The sequence below is a fragment of the Bombina bombina genome, chromosome 12, assembly GCF_027579735.1.
Source record: "Bombina bombina isolate aBomBom1 chromosome 12, aBomBom1.pri, whole genome shotgun sequence".
Taxonomy (NCBI): Eukaryota; Metazoa; Chordata; class Amphibia; order Anura; family Bombinatoridae; genus Bombina; species Bombina bombina.
In genome coordinates, this window is record NC_069510.1 from 99,070,504 (window position 1) to 99,094,806 (window position 24,303).

A 24,303-nucleotide genomic window follows, 5' to 3' on the forward strand; every position below is an offset into this window, starting at 1 on the left:
CTGTTTGCAAAACAAAGTGGGGATTCAAGCTGGGTGAGTTATGGTGTCGCCGATTTATCACATTTAAGTCAAAAAACAAATAAACATAATTGCTCCCAATCACATTTAAACTCCACATTAGAGTTTAATTTGCTAGGAAGGGTTGATATTCGGCAACAACTTGACAGTGCATATCGTTTGAATATTAAAAACATAATGAGCAAGTAACGAAAAATCGCTATGTTCTTTCAAAAATAATTAATTGTATTTTATTTTGCGGCGCATTTGAGCTTGCACTTCGAGGACATGATGAACGCGATGATTCATTAAATCCAGGCATTTTCCGAGGTCTTATAAACTTCTCAGCAGAACTTGATGCATCTCTAAAAGAACATCTCGCTAGTGCCACTGTTTTTAAAGGAACGTCAAAAGAAATTCAAAACGATTTTTCTTCTGTTAAGTGTGATCAGTCCACGGGTCATCATTACTTCTGGGATATTACTCCTCCCCAACAGGAAGTGCAAGAGGATTCACCCAGCAGAGCTGCATATAGCTCCTCCCCTCTACGTCACTCCCAGTCATTCTCTTGCACCCAACGACTAGATAGGATGTGTGAGAGGACTATGGTGATTATACTTAGTTTTATATCTTCAATCAAAAGTTTGTTATTTTAAAATAGCACCGGAGTGTGTTATTATCTCTCTGGCAGAGTTTGAAGAAGAATCTACCAGAGTTTTTGTTATGATTTTAGCCGGAGTAGTTAAGATCATATTGCTGTTTCTCGGCCATCTGAGGAGAGGTAAACTTCAGATCAGGGGACAGCGGGCAGATGAATCTGCATAGAGGTATGTAGCAGTTTTTATTTTCTGACAATGGAATTGATGATAAAATCCTGCCATACCGATATAATGTCATGTATGTATACTTTACACTTCAGTATTCTGGGGAATGGTACTTCACTAGAATTACACTGTAAGAAATACATAAAGCTGTTTAATAACTAGAGATTATGTTTAACGTTTTTGCTGGAATGTAAAATCGTTTTCATTTACTGAGGTACTGAGTGAATAAATGTTTGGGCACTATTTTTCCACTTGGCAGTTGCTTAATCTGTTTTCTGACAGTTTCTGTTCTCCCTCACTGCTGTGTGTGAGGGGGAGGGGCCGTTTTTTGGCGCTTTTACTACACATCAAATATTTCAGTCAGCAACTCATTGTATTCCCTGCATGATCCGGTTCATCTCTACAGAGCTCAGGGGTCTTCAAAACTTATTTTGAGGGAGGTAATTTCTCTCAGCAGAGCTGTGAGAATTATAGTTTGACTGAGATAAAAAACGTTTATTCTGTAATTTGTTTCCTGCTTTCAGAATTTGTTATCTTTGCTAATGGGATTAAACCTTTGCTAAAGTTGTGTTATTTACAAGGATTGAGGCTATAACTGTTTCAATTTATTAATTTTCAACTGTCATAGATCTTCTGTGCTTCTTAAAGACACAGTACGTTTTAATATTATTCTAATTGAATTGTATTTCCAAGTTGCAAGTTTATTTGCTAGTGTGTTAAACATGTCTGATTCAGAGGATGATACCTGTGTCATTTGTTGCAATGCCAAAGTGGAGCCCAATAGAAATTTATGTACTAACTGTATTGATGCTACTTTAAATAAAAGTCAATCTGTACAAATTGAACAAATTTCACCAAACAACGAGGGGAGAGTTATGCCGACTAACTCGCCTCACGTGTCAGTACCTACATCTCCCGCTCAGAGGGAGGTGCGTGATATTGTAGCGCCGAGTACATCTGGGCGGCCATTACAAATCACATTACAGGATATGGCTACTGTTATGACTGAGGTTTTGGCTAAATTACCAGAGCTAAGAGGTAAGCGTGATCACTCTGGGGTGAGAACAGAGTGCGCTGATAATATTAGGGCCATGTCAGACACTGCGTCACAGGTGGCAGAACATGAGGACGGAGAGCTTCATTCTGTGGGTGACGGTTCTGATCCAAACAGACTGGATTCAGATATTTCAAATTTTAAATTTAAACTGGAAAACCTCTGTGTATTACTAGGGGAGGTGTTAGCGGCTCTGAATGATTGTAACACAGTTGCAATACCAGAGAAAATGTGTAGGTTGGATAAATATTTTGCGGTACCGACGAGTACTGAGGTTTTTCCTATACCTAAGAGACTTACTGAAATTGTTACTAAGGAGTGGGATAGACCCGGTGTGCCGTTCTCACCCCCTCCGATATTTAGAAAAATGTTTCCAATAGACGCCACCACAAGGGACTTATGGCAAACGGTCCCTAAGGTGGAGGGAGCAGTTTCTACCTTAGCTAAGCGTACCACTATCCCGGTGGAGGATAGCTGTGCTTTTTCAGATCCAATGGATAAAAAATTAGAGGGTTACCTTAAGAAAATGTTTGTTCAACAAGGTTTTATATTGCAACCCCTTGCATGCATTGCGCCGATCACGGCTGCAGCGGCATTCTGGATTGAGTCTCTGGAAGAGAACATTGGTTCAGCTATTCTGGACGACATTACGAACAGGCTTAGAGTCCTTAAACTAGCTAATTCATTCATTTCGGAGGCCGTAGTACATCTTACTAAACTTACGGCGAAGAATTCAGGATTCGCCATTCAGGCACGCAGGGCGCTGTGGCTAAAATCCTGGTCAGCTGATGTTACTTCTAAGTCTAAATTGCTTAATATACCTTTCAAAGGGCAGACCTTATTCGGGCCCGGGTTGAAAGAGATTATCGCTGACATTACAGGAGGTAAAGGCCATGCCCTGCCTCAGGACAAAGCCAAAGCCAAGACTAGACAGTCTAATTTTCGTTCCTTTCGTAATTTCAAAGCAGGAGCAGCATCAACTTCCTCTGCACCAAAACAGGAAGGAGCTGTTGCTCGCTACAGACAAGGCTGGAAACCTAACCAGTCCTGGAACAAGGGCAAGCAGACTAGGAAACCTGCTGCTGCCCCTAAAACAGCATGAATTGAGGGCCCCCGATCCGGGATCGGATCTAGTGGGGGGCAGACTTTCTCTCTTCGCCCAGGCTTGGGCAAGAGATGTTCAGGATCCCTGGGCGCTAGAGATAATATCTCAGGGATACCTTCTGGACTTCAAATACTCTCCTCCAAGAGAGAGATTTCATCTGTCAAGATTGTCAACAATCCAGACAAAGAAAGAGGTGTTTCTACGCTGCGTACAAGAGCTCTTGTTAATGGGAGTAATCCATCCAGTTCCACGATCGGAACAGGGACAGGGGTTTTACTCAAATCTGTTTGTGGTTCCCAAAAAAGAGGGAACTTTCAGACCAATCCTGGACTTAAAGATCCTAAACAAATTCCTAAGAGTTCCATCGTTCAAGATGGAGACTATTCGGACAATTTTACCTATGATCCAAGAGGGTCAGTACATGACCACTGTAGATTTAAAAGATGCTTACCTTCACATACCGATTCACAAAGATCATTATCGGTACCTAAGGTTTGCCTTCCTAGACAGGCATTACCAGTTTGTGGCTCTTCCATTCGGATTGGCTACAGCTCCAAGAATCTTCACAAAGGTTCTGGGTGCTCTTCTGGCGGTACTAAGACCGCGGGGAATCTCGGTAGCTCCATACCTAGACGACATTCTGATACAAGCTTCAAGCTTTCAAACTGCCAAGTCTCATACAGAGTTAGTGCTGGCATTTCTAAGGTCACATGGATGGAAGGTGAACGAAAAGAAAAGTTCACTCGTTCCACTCACAAGAGTTCCCTTCCTGGGGACTCTTATAGATTCTGTAGAAATGAAGATTTACCTGACAGAGGACAGGCTAACAAGACTTCAAAGTGCTTGCCGCACCCTTCATTCCATTCAACACCCGTCCGTGGCTCAATGCATGGAGGTAATCGGCTTAATGGTAGCGGCAATGGACATAGTACCCTTTGCACGCTTACACCTCAGACCACTGCAACTGTGCATGCTAAGTCAGTGGAATGGGGATTACTCAGACTTATCCCCTTCTCTGAATCTGGATCAAGAGACCAGAAATTCTCTTCTATGGTGGCTTTCTCGGCCACATCTGTCCAGGGGGATGCCATTCAGCAGACCAGACTGGACAATTGTAACAACAGACGCCAGCCTTCTAGGTTGGGGTGCCGTCTGGAATTCTCTGAAGGCTCAGGGACAATGGAGTCAGGAGGAGAGTCTCCTGCCAATAAACATTCTGGAATTGAGAGCAGTTCTCAATGCCCTCCTGGCTTGGCCCCAGTTGACAACTCGGGGGTTCATCAGGTTTCAGTCGGACAACATCACGACTGTAGCTTACATCAACCATCAGGGAGGGACAAGAAGCTCCCTAGCTATGATGGAAGTATCAAAGATAATTCGCTGGGCAGAGTCTCACTCTTGCCACCTGTCAGCAATCCACATCCCGGGAGTGGAGAACTGGGAGGCGGATTTCTTAAGTCGTCAGACTTTTCATCCGGGGGAGTGGGAACTTCATCCGGAGGTCTTTGCCCAAATACTTCGACGTTGGGGCAAACCAGAGATAGATCTCATGGCGTCTCGACAGAACGCCAAGCTTCCTCGTTACGGGTCCAGATCCAGGGATCCAGGAGCAGTCCTGATAGATGCTCTGACAGCACCTTGGGACTTCAGGATGGCTTACGTGTTTCCACCCTTCCCGTTGCTTCCTCGATTGATTGCCAGAATCAAACAAGAGAGAGCATCAGTGATTCTAATAGCACCTGCGTGGCCACGCAGGACTTGGTATGCAGACCTGGTGGACATGTCATCCTGTCCACCTTGGTCTCTACCTCTGAAACAGGACCTTCTGATACAGGGTCCCTTCAAACATCAAAATCTAACTTCTCTGAAGCTGACTGCTTGGAAATTGAACGCTTGATTTTATCAAGACGTGGGTTTTCTGAGTCAGTTATTGATACCTTAATACAGGCTAGGAAACCTGTTACCAGAAAGATTTACCATAAGATATGGCGTAAATACCTATATTGGTGTGAATCCAAAGGTTACTCTTGGAGTAAGGTTAGGATTCCTAGGATATTGTCTTTTCTACAAGAAGGTTTAGAAAAGGGTTTATCTGCTAGTTCATTAAAGGGACAGATCTCAGCTCTGTCCATTCTGTTACACAAACGTCTGTCAGAAGTTCCTGACGTCCAGGCTTTTTGTCAGGCTTTGGCCAGGATTAAGCCTGTGTTTAAAACTGTTGCTCCACCATGGAGTTTAAACCTTGTTCTTAATGTTTTACAGGGCGTTCCGTTTGAACCCCTTCATTCCATTGATATAAAGTTTTTATCTTGGAAAGTTCTATTTTTAATGGCTATTTCCTCGGCTCGAAGAGTCTCTGAATTATCAGCCTTACATTGTGATTCTCCTTATTTGATTTTTCATTCGGATAAGGTAGTCCTGCGTACTAAACCTGGGTTCTTACCTAAGGTAGTTACTAACAGGAATATCAATCAAGAGATTGTTGTTCCTTCTTTATGCCCAAATCCTTCTTCAAAGAAGGAACGTCTACTGCACAACCTGGATGTAGTCCGTGCTCTAAAATTTTACTTACAGGCAACTAAGGAATTTCGACAAACGTCTTCTCTGTTTGTCATTTACTCTGGGCAGAGGAGAGGTCAAAAAGCTTCCGCTACCTCTCTTTCTTTTTGGCTTCGTAGCATAATTCGTTTAGCTTATGAGACTGCTGGACAGCAGCCTCCTGAAAGAATTACAGCTCATTCTACTAGAGCTGTGGCTTCCACTTGGGCCTTCAAGAATGAGGCCTCTGTTGAACAGATTTGCAAGGCTGCAACTTGGTCTTCGCTTCATACTTTTTCCAAATTTTACAAATTTGACACTTTTGCTTCATTGGAGGCTATTTTTGGGAGAAAGGTTCTTCAGGCAGTGGTTCCTTCTGTATAAAGAGCCTGCCTATCCCTCCCGTCATCCGTGTACTTTTGCTTTGGTATTGGTATCCCAGAAGTAATGATGACCCGTGGACTGATCACACTTAACAGAAGAAAACATAATTTATGCTTACCTGATAAATTCCTTTCTTCTGTAGTGTGATCAGTCCACGGCCCGCCCTGTTTTTAAGGCAGGTAAATATTTTTTAATTTATACTCCAGTCACCACTTCACCCTTGGCTTTTCCTTTCTTGTTGGTCCTTGGTCGAATGACTGGGAGTGACGTAGAGGGGAGGAGCTATATGCAGCTCTGCTGGGTGAATCCTCTTGCACTTCCTGTTGGGGAGGAGTAATATCCCAGAAGTAATGATGACCCGTGGACTGATCACACTACAGAAGAAAGGAATTTATCAGGTAAGCATAAATTATGTTATTAGACTGTATGCTTACTGTTTGCCAGAACCAAAAAAGAAGGAAATCTCAAATGCAAGTTTTGTAGCAGTGATAGCAGATGAAACTACTGATGTTTCATCTGCCTTCCAATTGGTTGTTGTTTTTAGATACATTGGGGTCGATCCGATATAAATCGTCGCCCGCAAAAGCCGGCGACGCCAATATTTGCGCGGATTTGGTATCACATATACGGCGTAACCTAGAAGTTACGCCCGTATATTTCTGCCGTCGCCCGCAGTTTTTTGGGCCATAGGCAGGTATACCAAACCCGCGCAGTTTGGTATCCAATATGCAGCGTAAGGACTTACGTGGCGAAAATGGAGAAAACTTACTCCATTTTCACCTCGCCACAAAAAGCAGCCGTAAGAAGCCTTACGCTGACTATTGGAGCCCCGTAACTCCCTAAACTAACTAGAAAATAAACCTAACACCTAACGCATGCGCAATGTCTATCTCCCTGTCAACCGCGATCTGCTAAAATAAACCTAACACCTAACGCATGCGCAATGTCTATCTCCCTGTCAACCGCGATCCCCCCCCCCCCCCCCCGAAATCCCTAATAAAGTTATTACCCCCTAAACCGCCGCTCCCGGACCCCGCCGCCATCTACATAAACTAACCCCCTACTGTGAGCCTCTAAAACCGCCGCCATCTACCTTATCTATCCCCTAATCTGACCCCTTACACCGCCGCCACCTATATAAAAATTATTAACCCCTAATGTAAGCCCCTTACACCGCCGCCATCTCTATTAAAATGATTAACCCCTAATTTAATCTACCTACCACGCCGCCAGCTATATTATCTATATTAACCCTAAGTATATTATAGTTAATATAGGTATTACATTATATATATTAACTATATTAACCCCAATTATATTAGGGTTAATATAGTTAATATAGTTACTATAGTATTTATATTAACTATATTAACTCTATCTAACCCTAACTAAATTTATATTAAATTAATCTAATTCATTTATAAACTAAAATATTCCTATTTAAATCTAAATACTTACCTATAAAATAAACCCTAAGATAGCTACAATATAATTAATAATTACATTGTAGCTATGTTAGGGTTAATATTTATTTTACAGGTAAATTGTTAATTATTTTAACTAGGTATAATAGATATTAAATAGTTATTAACTATTTAATATCTACCTAGTTAAAATAATTACCCAATTACCTGTAAAATAAATCCTAACCTAAGTTACAAATACACCTACACTATCAATAAATTTAATAAACTACTAACATCTATCTAAAAATACAATTAAATTAACTAAACTAAATTACAAAAAAAAACAAACACTAAATTACAAAAAATAAAAAAAGATTACAAGATTTTTAAGCTAATTACACCTATTCTAAGCCCCCTAATAAAATAATAAACCCCCAAAATAAAAAAAATTCCCTGCCCTATTCTAAATTTAACAAATTTCAAAGCTCTTTACCTTACCAGCCCTTAAAATGGCCTTTTGTGGGGCATGCCCCAAAGAATTCAGCTCTTTTGCATACAACAAATACAATACCCCCCCCCCCCATTACAACCCACCACCCACATACCCCTATTCTAAACCCACCCAAACCCCCCTTAAAAAAGCCTAACACTACCCCCCTGAAGATCTCCCTACCTTGTCTTCACCACACCGGGCCGAACTCCTGATCCGATCCGGGCGATGTCTTCCTCCAAGCGGCAAAGAAGAATTCTTCCTCCGGCGACGTCTTCCTCCAAGCGGCAAAGAAGAATTCTTCCTCCGGCGACGTCTTCCTCCAAGCGGCAGCAAAGTCTTCATTCTTCCGGCGGCATCTTCAATCTTCTTTCTTCGCTCCGCCGCCGCGGAGCATCCATCCCGGCCGACTGCTGAACTTGGAATGAGGTACCTTTAAATGACGTCATCCAAGATGGCGTCCGCCGAATTCCGATTGGCTGATAGGATTCTATCAGCCAATCGGAATTAAGTTAAAAAAATCTGATTGGCTGATTGAATCAGCCAATCAGATTCAAGTTCAATCCGATTGGCTGATCCAATCAGCCAATCAGATTGAGCTCGCATTCTATTGGCTGATCGGAACAGCCAATAGAATGCAAGCTCAATCTGATTGGCTGATTGGATCAGCCAATCGGATTGAACTTGAATCTGATTGGCTGATTCAATCAGCCAATCAGATTTTTTTAACTTAATTCCGATTGGCTGATAGAATCCTATCAGCCAATCGGAATTCGGCGGACACCATCTTGGATGACGTCATTTAAAGGTACCTCATTCCAAGTTCAGCAGTCGGCCGGGATGGATGCTCCGCGGCGGCGGAGCGAAGAAAGAAGATTGAAGATGCCGCCGGAAGAATGAAGACTTTGCTGCCGCTTGGAGGAAGACGTCGCCGGAGGAAGAATTCTTCTTTGCCGCTTGGAGGAAGACGTCGCCGGAGGAAGAATTCTTCTTTGCCGCTTGGAGGAAGACATCGCCCGGATCGGATCAGGAGTTCGGCCCGGTGTGGTGAAGACAAGGTAGGGAGATCTTCAGGGGGGTAGTGTTAGGCTTTTTTAAGGGGGGTTTGGGTGGGTTTAGAATAGGGGTATGTGGGTGGTGGGTTGTAATGGGGGGGGGGGTATTGTATTTGTTGTATGCAAAAGAGCTGAATTCTTTGGGGCATGCCCCACAAAAGGCCCTTTTAAGGGCTGGTAAGGTAAAGAGCTTTGAAATTTGTTAAATTTAGAATAGGGCAGGGAATTTTTTTTATTTTGGGGGTTTATTATTTTATTAGGGGGCTTAGAATAGGTGTAATTAGCTTAAAAATCTTGTAATCTTTTTTTTATTTTTTGTAATTTAGTGTTTGTTTTTTTTGTAATTTAGTTTAGTTAATTTAATTGTATTTTTAGATAGATGTTAGTAGTTTATTAAATTTATTGATAGTGTAGGTGTATTTGTAACTTAGGTTAGGATTTATTTTACAGGTAATTGGGTAATTATTTTAACTAGGTAGATATTAAATAGTTAATAACTATTTAATATCTATTATACCTAGTTAAAATAATTAACAATTTACCTGTAAAATAAATATTAACCCTAACATAGCTACAATGTAATTATTAATTATATTGTAGCTATCTTAGGGTTTATTTTATAGGTAAGTATTTAGAGTTAAATAGGAATATTTTAGTTTATAAATGAATTAGATTAATTTAATATAAATTTAGTTAGGGTTAGATAGAGTTAATATAGTTAATATAAATACTATAGTAACTATATTAACTATATTAACCCTAATATAATTGGGGTTAATATAGTTAATATATATAATGTAATACCTATATTAACTATAATATACTTAGGGTTAATATAGATAACATAGCTGGCGGCGGGGTAGGTAGATTAAATTAGGGGTTAATCATTTTAATAGAGATGGCGGCGGTGTTAGGGGCTCACTTTAGGGGGTTATAGATATAATATAGCTGGCGGCGGGGTACGGGAGCGGCGGTTTAGGGGTTAATAGCTTTTTTATTGTTAGGCTAGTGAGGGGGGATAGCGGATAGAGGGTTAGACAGTGCGGGCTATGTTAGGGAGGCGTGTTAGACAGTGCGGGCTATGTTAGGGAGGCGTGTTAGACAGTGCGGGTGTTTTAAACTTTAGTCAGGTTTTATAGGCGCCGGCAGATTCTAACGTGGCGCAAGTCACTGGCGACGCCAGAAATTTGTACTTACACAGATTTCTGGACATCGCTGGTTTGTGAGACTTACAGCACGTTAGCATCTGACGGCGACCTATATGGGATGGCTCGAGTTGCGAGCTGAAACTGCGGGCGACGCCGGTTCCCTCGCTTGCGCCGCAAACTGCGATCGATATTGGATCGCGCCCCTGATAGATAACGGACAACCGGTTGAGAGATTCTGGGAATTCACTAATCCAGCTGGACATGATGCAGAATCTATAGCTACATGTATTCAAGCTACTTTGGAAAAAAGTTCTAGACAACCCAGAGAAACTGATATTGCAGAGTTACGACGGTGCAAGTGTGATGAGTGGTCAGCATGCAGGTGTTCAGGCTATAATTAAACGTACCTACAAGAATGCACATTTTGTGCATTGATACGCACATCAGCTCAATTTAATTGTCAAATGTGGTTTTCTCACAGTGCCTTCTCTATATCCTACTGGCTCCCCAGAAAAACAAGACACCTAGTATATCTTGAAAGTATTTAGAAATAGCAAGAGAGTCTAGGGAGCGCCTCAAAGTGGGCAGAGGATAAATTAGTAGCAGTTATTTAATCAAGATAATATGTAGATAATTAAAGGGACAGTTTACTCAAAAATTTTCTCCCCTTTAATTTGTTCCCAATGATCCACTTTACCTGCTGGAGTGTATTAGATTGTTTACAAGTAGCTCATTTACTCTTATATTGGCATTGGAAATAGTAGATTTAGCCAGTGGTATCCACACCTATTCTGAAAGTTTGTGGCCGCAGGTCCAAGCTATAGATAAACTGTGTAAACACAGCCAGCAGAAGAAATGATGGTCCCAGTGGGATATAGCAGAGATAAGGTAATAAAATGTTGATTTTCTATTGTTCTCTCCAAGTATTGGTGATTGGTTTATGGACAGATATAAGATAAAGAAGCAGCTATATTTACACAATGTGATAACGTAATGAGATCTGATTATACATACAATTTTATTAACACACAGACAGAGGATATTATAGTGACCAGTAAAAGATTGGTATAAAAATATCACATAAAATATCACATAAAAATATCACATAAAAAAGTTATAAAAAATCACATAAAAATATACATTCATGGATCCATGTTACATAAAAATTAAAATCAATACATAACCATAATAGACAAAATGTGCTAAACCCCGGTTAGGGGGGATAGTTTGCTCACAAATAATATTCTTAGAGGACAATTCTAAAGTGTCCTAAGTTATCCTGTTTGAACAATCTAAAGTGGAATTCTGAAAAGTCTGATGGATTAGCTTATAATTTAGCTCGTAGTTAGTCAGTGTATATGCGTTTCCGCATATAGTATAAGTGTTCCCTGATTTACAGGGTATAAGTGATGTTCCAAATTATCAAAGGTTACCCAGTCAAATAAAAAACTCCTAGATAGAGTCTCTCCTGTGTATAAAGAAGTTGATGTGACAGTGTCCAAAAGAATGTGTCTCAACAATGATACAAAAAAAATAGTGGAAAAAACAATGCTCTAGGTGGTGATGAAAAAAATATATTGAGAAATAAAATAGTGAAAAATAAAATGTAGTAGCAAAAAATAGTGAAAAAATAGTGAGAAAAATAGAGCTCCAATTCTATCAATTCAATATACAATTTGAAAGAAAAAAGTTTAATAAATTGAAAAAAATGGAAAAAAATATGCTTGTGTCAATAGTCAGTGTATCCTGTGGTATGGTGTTGTCAAAGAATAGCAAAATGATTCAAAAATAGAACATAAATTAACAGTGTACCTGTGGAATACAAATGAGAAAATAGTGCAATAACGCTAAATAAATCCTAAATCCAATTGAAATGAGGCTTACCATAAACTAGCCAACGCGTTTCGGCCCTTCCCTGGGCCTTTCAGTCTTGAATACTGTCTTGTAGCCACTGGTGTGTATAGGCAGATCATACTGTGTAATTGTACCTGTGTGTGTATAGACAGATCATACTGTGTAACTGTACCTGTGTGTGTATAGGCAGATCATACTGTGTAACTGCACCTGTGTGTGTATAGGCAGATCATACTGTGTAACTGTACCTGTGTATGTATAGGCAGATCATACTGTGTAACTGTACCTGTGTGTGTATAGGCAGATCATACTGTGTAACTGTACCTGTGTGTGTATAGGCAGATCATACTGTGTAACTGTACCTATGTGTGTATAGGCAGATCATACTGTATAACTGTACCTGTGGGTATATAGGCAGATCATACTGTGTAACTGTACCTGTATGTGTATAGGCAGATAATACTGTGTAACTGTACCTGTGTGTGTATAGGCAGATCATACTGTATAACTGTACCTGTGTGTGTATATGCAGATCATACTGTGTAACTGTACCTGTGTTTGTATAGGCAGATCATACTGTGTAACTGTACCTGTGTGTGTATAGGCAGATCATACTGTGTAACTGTACCTGTGTGTGTATAGGCAGATCATACTGTGTAACTGTACCTGTGTGTGTATAGGCAGATCATACTGTGTAACTGTACCTGTGTGTGTATAGGCAGATAATACTGTGTAACTGTACCTGTGTGTGTATAGGCAGATCATACTGTATAACTGTACCTGTGTGTGTATAGGCAGATCATACTGTGTAACTGTACCTGTGTGTGTATAGGCAGATCATACTGTGTAACTGTACCTGTGTGTGTATAGGCAGATCATACTGTGTAACTGTACCTGTGTGTGTATAGGCAGATCATACTGTATAACTGTACCTGTGTGTGTATAGACAGATCATACTGTGTAACTGTACCTGTGTGTGTATAGACAGATCATACTGTGTAACTGTACCTGTGTGTGTATAGGCAGATCATACTGTGTAACTGTACCTGTGTGTGTATAGGCAGATCATACTGTATAACTGTACCTGTGTGTGTATAGACAGATAATACTGTGTAACTGTACCTGTGTAGGTATAGGCAGATCATACTGTGTAACTGTACCTGTGTGTGTATAGGCAGATCATACTGTGTAACTGTACCTGTGTGTGTATAGGCAGATCATACTGTGTAACTGTACCTGTGTGTGTATAGGCAGATCATACTGTGTAACTGTACCTGTGTATGTATAGGCAGATCATACTGTGTAACTGTACCTGTGTGTGTATAGGCAGATCATACTGTGTAACTGTACCTGTGTGTGTATAGGCAGATCATACTGTGTAACTGTACCTGTGTGTGTATAGGCAGATCATACTGTGTAACTGTACCTGTGTGTGTATAGGCAGATAATACTGTGTAACTGTACCTGTGTGTGTATAGACAGATAATACTGTGTAACTGTACCTGTGTGTGTATAGACAGATCATACTGTGTAACTGTACCTGTGTGTGTATAGACAGATAATACTGTGTAACTGTACCTGTGTAGGTATAGGCAGATCATACTGTGTAACTGTACCTGTGTGTGTATAGGCAGATCATACTGTGTAACTGTACCTGTGTATGTATAGGCAGATCATACTGTGTAACTGTACCTGTGTGTGTATAGGCAGATAATACTGTGTAACTGTACCTGTGTGTGTATAGGCAGATCATACTGTGTAACTGTACCTGTGTGTGTATAGGCAGATCATACTGTGTAACTGTACCTGTGTAGGTATAGGCAGATCATACTGTGTAACTGTACCTGTGTGTGTATAGGCAGATCATACTGTATAACTGTACCTGTATGTGTATAGGCAGATCATACTGTGTAACTGTACCTGTGTGTGTATAGGCAGATCATACTGTGTAACTGTACCTGTGTGTGTATAGGCAGATCATACTGTGTAACTGTACCTGTGTATGTATAGGCAGATCATACTGTGTAACTGTACCTGTGTGTGTATAGGCAGATAATACTGTGTAACTGTACCTGTGTGTGTATAGGCTGATAATACTGTATAACTGTACCTGTGTGTGTATAGACAGACATACTGTGTAACTGTACCTGTGTGTGTATAGACAGACATACTGTATAACTGTACCTGTGTGTGTATATGCAGATCATACTGTGTAACTGTACCTGTGTGTGTATAGGCAGATCATACTGTGTAACTGTACCTGTGTGTGTATAGGCAGATCATACTGTATAACTGTACCTGTGTGTGTATAGGCAGATCATACTGTGTAACTGTACCTGTGTATGTATAGGCAGATCATACTGTGTAACTGTACCTGTGTGTGTATAGGCAGATCATACTGTGTAACTGTACCTGTGTGTATAGGCAGATCATACTGTATAACTGTACCTGCGTGTCTATATGCAGATCATACTTTGTAACTATACCTGTGTGTGTATAGGCAGATCATACCGTATAACTGTACCTGCGTGTCTATATGCAGATCATACTGTGTAACTGTACCTGTGTGTGTATAGACAGATCATACTGTGTAACTGTACCTGTGTGTGTATAGACAGATCATACTGTGTAAATGTACCTGTGTGTGTATAGGCAGATCATACCGTATAACTGTACCTGCGTGTCTATATGCAGATCATACTGTATAACTGTACCTGTGTGTGTATAGACAGAGCATACTGTGTAACTGTACCTGTGTGTGTATAGGCAGATCATACTGTGTAACTGTACCTGTGTGTGTATAGGCAAATCCTACTGTATAACTGTACCTGTGTGTGTATAGGCAGATCATACTGTGTAACTGTACCTGTGTATGTATAGGCAGATCATACTGTGTAACTGTACCTGTGTGTGTATAGGCAAATCCTACTGTATAACTGTACCTGTGTGTGTATATGCAGATCATACTGTGTAACTGTACCTGTGTTTGTATAGGCAGATCATACTGTGTAACTGTACCTGTGTATGTATAGGCAGATCATACTGTGTAACTGTACCTGTATGTGTATAGGCAGATCATACTGTGTAACTGTACCTGTGTGTGTATAGGCAGATCATACTGTGTAACTGTACCTGTGTGTATATAGGCAGATCATACTGTGTAACTGTACCTGTGTGTGTATAGACAGATCATACTGTGTAACTGTACCTGTGTGTATATAGGCAGATCATACTGTGTAACTGTACCTGTGTGTGTATAGACAGATCATACTGTGTAACTGTACCTGTGTGTGTATAGGCAGATCATACTGTGTAACTGTACCTGTGTGTGTATAGGCAGATCATACTGTGTAACTGTACCTGTGTGTGTATAGGCAGATCATACTGTGTGACTGTACCTGTGTGTGTATAGACAGATCATACTATATAACTGTACCTGTGTGTGTATAGGCAGATCATACTGTGTAACTGTACCTGTGTGTGTATAGGCAGATCATACTGTATAACTGTACATGTGTGTATAGGCAGATCCTACTATCTATCTATCTATCTATCTATCTATTGGATACTTATAGAGCGCAAACTAATCACCCGTGAGGGTCTCAAGACGCTAAGGGAAAGGGGATAGGGGATAGGAGAAAGGGGGGGAGTGTACCTGTGTGTGTATAGGCAGATCATACTGTATAACTGTACCTGTGTACTCAAACAGATAACATTCCCAATTATTACAAACACAACTGCTTGGGTACAGTATATAAAATAACAGCTTTTTTATGGTTTACTTACATTTGTGGAGACAAATTTAGCCTCTTGCTTAGTAAATAGTACACATACATATAAATAAATATACTGTATATATATATATATATATATACACACTTTTGAGTCGTTCCCAGTCAAAATTCAGTATGTGTGTGTGTGCTGGGTATGTAAGCAGTATGTGTATGTGCTAGCCGCTAGGTATGTATGCAGTGAGTGTGTGTGTGCTAGCCGCTAGGTATGTATGCAGTGTGTGTGTGCTAGCCGCTAGGTATGTATGCAGTGTGTGTGTTAGGTATTTAAGCAGTATGTGTGTGTGCTAGGTATGTAAGCAGTATGTGTGTGTGCTAGCCGCTAAGTAGTATGTGTGTGTGCTAGGTATGTAAGCAGTATGTGTGTGTGCTAGGTATGTAAGCAGTATGTGTGTGTGCTAGCCGCTAGGTATGTATGCAGTGTGTGTGTGTTAGGTATTTAAGCAGTATGTGTGTGTGCTAGGTATGTAAGCAATGTGTGTGTGCTAGGTATGTAAGCAGTATGTGTGTGTGCTAAGTATGTAAGCAGTGTGTGTGCTAGGTATGTAAGCAGTATGTGTGTGTGCTAAGTATATAAGCAGTGCGTGTGCTAGGTATGTAAGCAGTGTGTGTGTGTCCTAGGTATGTAAGCAGTATGTGTGTGTGCTAGGTATGTAAGCAGTATGTTTGATAGGTATGTAAGCAATGTGTGTGCTAGCAGTATGTGTGTGTGCTAAGTATGTAAGCAGTGTGTTCTATGCTAGGTATGTAAGCAGTCTGTGTGCTAGGTATGTAAGCAGTGTGTGTACTAGCTATTGGTGCAGTGTGTGTTCTAGGAATGTAAGCAGTATGTGTGTATGTAAGCTGTGTGTGTGTGCTAGCTATGTAAGCAGTTTGTGTGTGTGTGTTAGGTATGTAAGCAGTGTGTGTGTGCTAGGTATGTAAGCAGTATGTGTGTGTGCTAAGTATGTAAGCAGTGTGTGTGTGTGTGTGCTAGGTATGTAATCAGTATGTGTGTGTGCTAGGTATGTAAGCAGTGTGTGTATGTGCTAGGTATGTAAGCAGTATGTGTATGTGCTAGCCGCTAGGTATGTATGCAGTGAGTGTGTGTGTGCTAGCCGCTAGGTATGTATGCAGTGTGTGTGTTTGTGCTAGCCGCTAGGTATGTATGCAGTATGTGTGTGCTAGGTATGTAAGCAGTGTGTGTGTGCTAGGTATGTAAGTAGTATGTGTGTGTGCTAGGTATGTAAGCAGTATGTGTGTGCTAGCCGCTAGGTATGTATGCAGTGTGTGTGTGTGTGTGTTAGGTATGTAAGCAGTGTGTGTGTGTGTCTGTGCTAGGTATGTAAGCAGTGTGTGTGTGTGTGTGTGCTAGGTATGTAAGCAGTGTGTGTGCTAGGTATGTAGACAGTGTGTGTGCTAGGTATGTAGGCAGTGTGGGTGCTAGGTATGTAAGCAGTGTGGGTTCTAAGTAAGTAAGCAGTGTGTGTGCTAGGTATGTAAGCAGTGTGTGTGTGATAGGTCTGTAAGCAGTATGTGTGTACTAGGTATTGGTGCAGTGTGTCTGCTAGGTATGTGAGCAGTATGTGTGTGTGCTAGGTATGTAAGCAGTGTGTGTGTGCTAGGTATGTAAGGAGTTTGTGTGCTAGGTATGTAAGCAGTGTGTGTGCTAAGTATGTAAGCAGTGTGTGTGCTAGGTATGTAAGCAGTGTGTGTACTAGGTATGTAAGCAGAGTGTGTGCTAGGTAGGTAAGCAGTGTGTGTGCAAGGTATGTAGGCAGTGTGTTGGTGCAGTGTGCGTGCTAGGTATGTAGGCAGTGTGTGTGCTAGGTATGGAAACAGTGTGTGTGCTAGGTATGTAAGCAGTGTGTGTGCTCGGTATGTAAGCAGTATGTATGTACTAGGTATTGGTGCAGTGTGTCTGCTAGGTATGTAGGCAGTGTGTGTGCTAGGTATGTAAACAGTGTGTGTGTACTAGGTATGGAAACAGTGTGTGTGCTAGGTATGTAAGCAGTATGTATGTACTAGGTATTGGTGCAGTGTGTGTGCTAGGTATGTAAGCATTATGTATGTACTAAGTATTGGTGCGGTGTGTGTGCTAGGTATGTAGGCAGTGTGTGTGCTAGGTATGTAAACAGTGTGTGTGTACTAGGTATGTAGGCAGTGTGTGTGCTAGGTATGTAGGCAGTGTGTGCGCTAGGTATGTAGGCAGTGTGTGCGCTAGGTATGTTAACAGTGTGTGCGAACTAGGTATGTAGGCAGTGTGTGTGCTAGGTATGTAAGCAGTGTGTGTGCTAGGTATGTAGGCAGTGTGTGCGCTAGGTATGTAGGCAGTGTGTGCGCTAGGTATATAGGGAGTTTGTGTGCTAGGTATGTAAACAGTGTGTGTGTGTGCTAGGTATGTAGGCAGTGTGTGTGCTAGGTATGTAAGCAGTATCTGTATACTAGGTATTGATGCAATGTGTGTGCTAGTTATGTAAGCAGTATGTGTGTGTGCTAAGTATGTAAGCAGTGTGTGCGCTAGGTATGTAAGCAGTGTGTGCACTAGGTATGTAAGCAGTGTGTGCACTAGGTATGTAAGCAGTGTGTGTGCTAGGTATGTAAGCAGTGTGTGCGCTAGGTATGTAAGCAGTGTGTGCACTAGGTATGTAAGCAGTGTGTGTGCTAGGTATGTAGGCAGTGTGGGTGCTAGGTATGTAGGCAGTGTGTGCACTAGGTATGTAAGCAGTGTGTGCACTAGGTATGTAAGCAGTGTGTGTGCTAGGTATGTAGGCAGTGTGGGTGCTAGGTATGTAGGCAGTGTGGGTGCTAGGTATGTAAGCAGTGTGTGTGCTAATTAAGTAAGCAGTGTGTGTGCTAGGTATGTAGGCAGTGTGGGTGCTAGGTATGTAAGCAGTGTGTGTGCTAAGTAAGTAAGTAGTGTGTGTACTAGGGTATGTAAGCAGTGTGTGTGCTAAATAAGCAGTGGGTGTGCTAGGTATGTAAGCAGTGTGTGTGCTATATATGGGTGCATTTGTGCTATATATGGGTATATGTGTGTTATATATGGGTGCAGTATGCTGCTGTGGGCACTGTTGACTAGGTATGTAAGCAGTGTGTGTGTACTAGCTATTGGTGCAGTGTGTGTTCTAGGTATGTAAGCAGTATGTGTGTCTGCTAGGTATGTAAGCTGTGTGTGTGTGTGCTAGCTATGTAAGCAGTTTGTGTGTGTGTGTGTTAGGTATGTAAGCAGTGTGTGTGTGTGTGCTAGGTATGTAAGCAGTGTGTGTGCTAGGTATGTAGGCAGTGTGTGTGCTAGGTATGTAGGCAGTGTGGGTGCTAGGTATGTAAGCAGTGTGGGTTCTAAGTAAGTAAGCAGTGTGTGTGCTAGGTATGTAAGCAGTGTGTGTGTGTGTGCTAGGTATGTAAGCAGTGTGTGTGTGATAGGTCTGTAAGCAGTATGTGTGTACTAGGTATTGGTGCAGTGTGTCTGCTAGGTATGTGAGCAGTATGTGTGTGTGCTAGGTATGTAAGCAGTGTGTGTGTGCTAGGTATGTAAGGAGTTTGTGTGCTAGGTATGTAAGCAGTTTGTGTGCTAAGTACCGCCTAGATTTAGAGTTTTGTCGGTAACGACCCGCGTAGCTAACGCTGGCTTTTTTCTGGCCGCACCTTTTAAATAACTCTGGTATTGAGAGTTCACAGAATGGCTGCGTTAGGCTCCAAAAAGGGAGCGTACAGGCATATTTAACGCCACTGCAACTCTCGATACCAGAGTTGCTTACGGACGCTGCCAGCTTCAAAAACGTGCTCGTGCACGATTCCCCCATAGAAAACAATGGGGCTGTTTGAGCTGAAAAAAAAACCTAACACCTGCAAAAAAGCCGCGTTCAGCTCCTAACGCAGCCCCATTGTTTCCTATGGGGAAACACTTCCTACGTCTGCACCTAACACTCTAACATGTACCCCGAGTCTAAACACCCCTAACCTTACACTTATTAACCCCTATTCTGCCGCCCCCGCTATCGCTGACCCCTGCATATTATTATTAACCCCTAATCTGCCGCTCCGTAAACCGCCGCTACTTACATTATCCCTATGTACCCCTAATCTGCTGCCCCTAACACCGCCGACCCCTATATTATATTTATTAACCCCTAATCTGCTCCCCACAACGTCGCCTCCACCTGCCTACACTTATTAACCCCTAATCTGCCGCTCCGTAAACCGCCGCTACTTACATTATCCCTATGTACCCCTAATCTGCTGCCCCTAACACCGCCGACCCCTATATTATATTTATTAACCCCTAATCTGCTCCCCACAACGTCGCCTCCACCTGCCTACACTTATTAACCCCTAATCTGCCGAGCGGACCGCACCGCTATTATAATAAAGTTATTAACCCCTAATCCGCCTCACTAACCCTATAATAAATAGTATTAACCCCTAATCTGCCCTCCCTAACATCGCCGACACCTAACTTCAAACATTAACCCCTAATCTGCCAACTGGAGCTCACCGCTATTCTAATAAATGTATTAACCCCTAAAGCTAAGTCTAACCCTAACACTAACACCCCCCTAAATTAAATATAATTTAAATCTAACGAAATTAATTAACTCTTATTAAATAAATTATTCCTATTTAATTATATTTATATTATAGCTATTTTAGGATTTATATTTATTTTACAGGTAACTTTGTATTTATTTTAACCAGGTACAATAGCTGTTAAATAGTTAAGAACTATTTAATAGCTAAAATAGTTAAAATAATTACAAAATTACCTGTAAAATAAATCCCAACCTAAGTTACAATTAAACCTAACACTACACTATCAATAAATAAATTAAATAAACTACCTACAATTATCTACAATTAAACCTAACACTACACTATCAATAAATTAATTAAATACAATATCTACAAATAACTACAATGAAATAAACTAACTAAAGTACAAAAAATAAAAAAGAACTAAGTTACAAAAAATAAAAAAATATTTACAAACATCAGAAAAATATTACAACAATTTTAAACTAATTACACCTACTCTAAGCCCCCTAATAAAATAACAAAGCCCCCCAAAATAAAAAAATGCCCTACCCTATTCTAAATTACTAAAGTTCAAAGCTCTTTTACCTTACCAGCCCTGAACAGGGCCCTTTGCGGGGCATGCCCCAAAGAATTCAGCTCTTTTGCCTGTAAAAAAAAACACATACAATACCCCCCCCCCACATTACAACCCACCACCCACATACCCCGACTCGAACCCAAACCCCCCTTAAATAAACCTAACACTAAGCCCCTGAAGATCTTCCTACCTTATCTTCACCATACCAGGTTCACCGATCGATCCAGAAGAGCTCCTCCGATGTCTTGATCCAAGCCCAAGCGGGGGGCTGAAGATGTCCATGATCCGGCTGAAGTCTTCATCCAAGCGGGAGCTGAAGAGGTCCATGATCCGGCTGAAGTCTTCATCCAAGCGGGAGCTGAAGAGGTCCATGATCCGGCTGAAGTCTTCTATCAACGGCATCTTCAATCTTCTTTCTTCCGGATCCATCTTGCAGACCTCCGACGCGGAACATCCTGCTGGCCCGACGGACTACCGACGAATGAAGGCTCCTTTAAGGGACGTCATCCAAGATGGCGTCCCTCGAATTCCGATTGGCTGATAGGATTCTATCAGCCAATCGGAATTAAGGTAGGAATATTCTGATTGGCTGATGGAATCAGCCAATCAGAATCAAGTTCAATCCGATTGGCTGATCCGATCAGCCAATCAGATTGAGTTCGCATTCTATTGGCTGTTCCGATCAGCCAATAGAATGCGAGCTCAATCTGATTGGCTGATCGGATCGGCCAATCGGATTGAACTTGATTCTGATTGGCTGATTCCATCAGCCAATCAGAATATTCCTACCTTAATTCCGATTGGCTGATAGAATCCTATCAGCCAATCGGAATTCGAGGGACGCCATCTTGGATGACGTCCCTTAAAGGAGCCTTCATTCGTCGGTAGTCCGTCGGGCCAGCAGGATGTTCCGCGTCGGAGGTCTGCAAGATGGATCCGGAAGAAAGAAGATTGAAGATGCCGTTGATAGAAGACTTCAGCCGGATCATGGACCTCTTCAGCTCCCGCTTGGATGAAGACTTCAGCCGGATCATGGACCTCTTCAGCTCCCGCTTGGATGAAGACTTCAGCCGGATCATGGACATCTTCAGCCCCCCGCTTGGGCTTGGATCAAGACATCGGAGGAGCTCTTCTGGATCGATCGGTGAACCTGGTATGGTGAAGATAAGGTAGGAAGATCTTCAGGGGCTTAGTGTTAGGTTTATTTAAGGGGGGTTTGGGTTAGATTAGGGGTATGTGGGTGGTGGGTTGTAATGTTGGGGGGGGGGGTATTGTATGTGGTTTTTTTACAGGCAAAAGAGCTGAATTCTTTGGGGCATGCCCCGCAAAGGGCCCTGTTCAGGGCTGGTAAGGTAAAAGAGCTTTGAACTTTAGTAATTTAGAATAGGTTAGGGCATTTTTTTATTTTGGGGCGTTTTGTTATTTTATTAGGGGGCTTAGAGTAGGTGTAATTAGTTTAAAATTGTTGTAATATTTTTCTGATGTTTGTAAATATTTTTTTATTTTTTGTAACTTAGTTCTTTTTTATTGTTTGTACTTTAGTTAGTTTATTTCATTGTAGTTATTTGTAGATATTGTATTTAATTAATTTATTGATAGTGTAGTGTTAGGTTTAATTGTAGATAATTGTAGGTAGTTTATTTAATTTATTTATTGATAGTGTAGTGTTAGGTTTAATTGTAACTTAGGTTAGGATTTATTTTACAGGTAATTTTGTAATTATTTTAACTATTTTAGCTATTAAATAGTTCTTAACTATTTAATAGCTATTGTACCTGGTTAAAATAAATACAAAGTTACCTGTAAAATAAATATAAATCCTAAAATAGCTATAATATAAATATAATTTATATTGTAGCTATATTAGGATTTATTTTACAGGTAAGTATTTAGCTTTAAATAGGAATAATTTATTTAATAAGAGTTAATTAATTTCGTTAGATTTAAATTATATTTAACTTAGGGGGGGTGTTAGTGTTAGGGTTAGACTTAGCTTTAGGGGTTAATACATTTATTAGAATAGCGGTGAGCTCCAGTCGGCAGATTAGGGGTTAATGTTTGAAGTTAGGTGTCGGCGATGTTAGGGAGGGCAGATTAGGGGTTAATACTATTTATTATAGGGTTAGTGAGGTGGATTAGGGGTTAATAACTTTATTATAATAGCGGTGCGGTCCGCTCGGCAGATTAGGGGTTAATAAGTGTAGGCAGGTGGAGGCGACGTTGTGGGGGGCAGATTTGGGGTTAATAAATATAATATAGGGGTCGGCGGTGTTAGGGGCAGCAGATTAGGGGTACATAAGGATAACGTAGGTGGCGGTCGGCAGATTAGGGGTTAAAAAAATGTAATCGAGTGGCGGCGATGTGGGGGGACCTCGGTTTAGGGGTACATAGGTAGTTTATGGGTGTTAGTGTACTTTAGAGCACAGTAGTTAAGAGGTTTATAAACCGGCGTTAGCCCAGAAAGCTCTTAACTACTGACTTTTTTCTGCGGCTGGAGTTTTGTCGTTAGAATTCTAACGCTCACTTCAGCCACGACTCTAAATACCGGAGTTAGAAAGATCCCATTGAAAAGATAGGATACGCAATTGACGTAAGGGGATCTGTGGTATGGAAAAGTCGCGGCTGAAAAGTGAGCGTTAGACCCTTTCCTGACTGACTCCAAATACCGGCGGTAGCCTAAAACCAGCGTTAGGAGCCTCTAACGCTGGTTTTCACGGCTACCGCCCAACTATAAATCTAGCCCTATGTAAGCAGTGTGTGTGCTAGGTATGTAAGCAGTGTGTGTACTAGGTATGTAAGCAGAGTGTGTGCTAGGTAGGTAAGCAGTGTGTGTGCAAGGTATGTAGGCAGTGTGTTGGTGCAGTGTGCGTGCTAGGTATGTAGGCAGTGTGTGTGCTAGGTATGTAAACAGTGTGTGTACTAGGTATGGAAACAGTGTGTGTGCTAGGTATGTAAGCAGTGTGTGCTAGGTATGTAAGCAGTATGTATGTACTAGGTATTGGTGCAGTGTGTCTGCTAGGTATGTAGGCAGTGTGTGTGCTAGGTATGTAAACAGTGTGTGTGTTAACTAGGTATGGAAACAGTGTGTGTGCTAGGTATGTAAGCAGTATGTATGTACTAGGTATTGGTGCAGTGTGTGTGCTAGGTATGTAAGCATTATGTATGTACTAAGTATTGGTGCGGTGTGTGTGCTAGGTATGTAGGCAGTGTGTGTGCTAGGTATGTAAACAGTGTGTGTGTACTAGGTATGTAGGCAGTGTGTGTGCTAGGTATGTAGGCAGTGTGTGCGCTAGGTATGTAGGCAGTGTGGGTGCTAGGTATGTAAGCAGTATGTATGTACTAGGTATTGGTGCAGTGTGTGTGCTAGGTATGTAGGCAGTGTGTGTGCTAGGTATGTAAGCAGTATCTGTATACTAGGTATTGATGCAATGTGTGTGCTAGTTATGTAAGCAGTATGTGTGTGTGCTAAGTATGTAAGCAGTGTGTGCGCTAGGTATGTAAGCAGTGTGTGCACTAGGTATGTAAGCAGTGTGTGTGCTAGGTATGTAAGCAGTGTGTGCGCTAG

General features: G+C 41.4%; 1 protein-coding gene across 1 annotated transcript in view; it reads left to right on the forward strand.

The window, feature by feature from the left end:
- The window catches only part of PDZD4 (PDZ domain containing 4), a 266,416-nt gene that overhangs the window by 209,390 nt on the left and 32,723 nt on the right, over window positions 1-24,303 (forward strand). The window lies entirely within an intron of this gene.